This window comes from Stylophora pistillata, chromosome 6, assembly GCF_964205215.1.
Source record: "Stylophora pistillata chromosome 6, jaStyPist1.2, whole genome shotgun sequence".
NCBI classification, from domain to species: Eukaryota; Metazoa; Cnidaria; class Anthozoa; order Scleractinia; family Pocilloporidae; genus Stylophora; species Stylophora pistillata.
In genome coordinates, this window is record NC_142524.1 from 18,914,575 (window position 1) to 18,917,074 (window position 2,500).

The following is a 2,500-nucleotide window of genomic DNA, read 5'->3' on the forward strand; positions in this document are numbered from 1 at the left end:
GATGGCATAAGCATGCCGAAACATGTCTCTAAAAAAGTTGTATATTTCTTACAATATTTATCCTACTTGCTACTACTACGACCTTACGAAAATGATATTTAAAATAAAAAATTATAATCAAAAGAACTAAAAAAAACTTTAACAAGTTTTCTTCTACCCTTAACTAAGTGTGTCCTAATTTTTGGAAGAGAATTTTGACCCTTGATGTAGTGTAGTGTTTTCCCTAATTATAAGTCCATCTCCCCAAGGTTTGTATTGGATCTCTTTAATAAGTTTTCTTCTACCCGCCCTTAATTAAGTGTTTTCTGATTTTTATTAAGTGCAGTCTTACGACTATTTTAAGTTTACAAACACTTAACTTAAGAGATGTGACTCTTGGAGTAAGAGAAAATTGCCCTTACCCCACTGACAGCCATTTAAGAGTTTTTCTCTTAAAATTTAAGAGATTTACTCTTAAAATAAGAAATTCCTTTTTGTAGTGTAGGTAAAAATAAGTGGAGGAAGGATACAATCCATTACTCTTCAGGTAGTCTTCCACAGTTCCTTTGCCAGGAAAATCGAAAATTGGCACCCCCGTTGTGTCACAGATCCATTTGTTCATTTCGTCTATATGACCAGCAAAACTGTTCTTTCCACCCGGGAAAAACAACGCACACGCCCTCTCCACAAGCTCTTCCATCTTCAGTGGATCTGCATCAGTATATGTTATATAGCGATTTCCACCGCCATTCTTTTGACGAACAGTAACAAACTTTTTCTTAGTTTGGTCATAATGCATCCATCTTACTTGTATCCTATGCTGCTTTTCATTTTTCCGCTTCTTGTTTGAACTGCTTTTGCCACTACTGCCATGCCGAATTCGGTTCAGAAGACCAGATAGTCGTTTGAACGTTCGCGATGAAAATGTATTCGGTGACGATCCCGCCGTGACCGACCCTTCTTCATTTTGGCCACTATTTTGTTGGCTAACAGAAGACACTGTTTCTGATTCAATAGAGATGGAGCGCTTTAATTCCTCCCGCAAAGTTTGTCTTATAATGGCGTCCATCGTACAAAATGGCCGCCAAACAAAGAATACGTGCAACATGCAACACATTGAGAGAGATCTGGTGACTACTCAAAAAATAAAACTGGACTGTGACCCAAAAAATAAAACTGGACTGTAAAAAAGTAAAAGTGGACTGTGACTCAATAAATTAAAATTGGACTGTCAAAAAATAAAAGTGGACTGTTAGCCAAAAAATAAAGCTGGACTGTCCGAAAAACTGGACTGTCCAAAAAAATAAAACTGGACTGTCAAAAAAAACAAAACTGGACTGTCAAAAAAAATAAAACTGCGCTTTCAAAAATTAAAACTGGACTGTCAAAAAAAGAAATAAAACTGCACTGTCAAAAATTGAAACTGGACTGTCAAAAAATAAAACTGGACAGTCAAAATTTTAGGCCTCACGGAACAGCGTACGCACGTGAGTTGAGGAAAATTTCAGACATGCGCAGATGACGTCCCTTGTTGTGTTTGCTTCGCCCCTCTACGCTTTTAAAACTTTACCGTTGAATATCTTATCAAAACACAAAGTCTCTGGTAGTTTAATACTTAAACCGCGAAGACTGCAACGGAGTTAAGCATTCTACCGTTTAATTTTTTTTCTTTTCATCGACTTAGTGGTAGAAATGCTATTTTTTCGTACTGTTTTGTCATTCATTGCGCGTGGTGTTTATTATTACGAATTTCGAAACGGACAAGTTCAAGAATTGGCATCGTAGTTTCAAGGCAAATTGAGGTTTGGAGTCCACTGTTGTTCGTATTAAAGTTATTTTCATCTTTATAACGCGCGCTCGAGATGTAATGGAGGAATGAAATATATCGACTGAGTAAAGCAAGCGCACGATGCTCGAGGTAAGATTCTAAACTAGGTTATCTTGACCCTATCTTGGGGGTGGTGGTAATGGGTCGATTAGCTTACATTCAATATCGTCCACCCGAGATCGAGAGTGAACTCCGGTTTATTCGTCAACAGGAACCAAGAGCAGTTAATTATCTATCACTTTTCGGGTACTCGTTGGTACTATTGATGATGTTTGACTGATATCGATTGTGAAATCAATGCTTATTTCTTTTGGGCGCTTTGAATGTGCAGGATCGACCAATACACTGATTCTTTTTCGACCACACTGCATATTCATATTTGTGTTGGGTCAGATTTAGAGGCTATGACAAGTTGCCTGTATGTGAAAAAAAATTCCATCGTTGTAGATATTTAATAGGGGAAGAAAAACGTTTAAAGGGGAGAGAGGATTCATTTAGGGTCAGATTTGTACTACTTATCTTTTACACGGAATAAGGAAAGACAGGATAAAGAATTTGGCACATTTTGAACAGTTCCAGTGTTTAAATCTAATTTATTACTGTTATGCATTGTACACTAACTGTATGTAACAGAACATTGGCTGCATCACTTAGCTTTTCCCTTCCTGTACAAAATGATTCACTTAATGTACA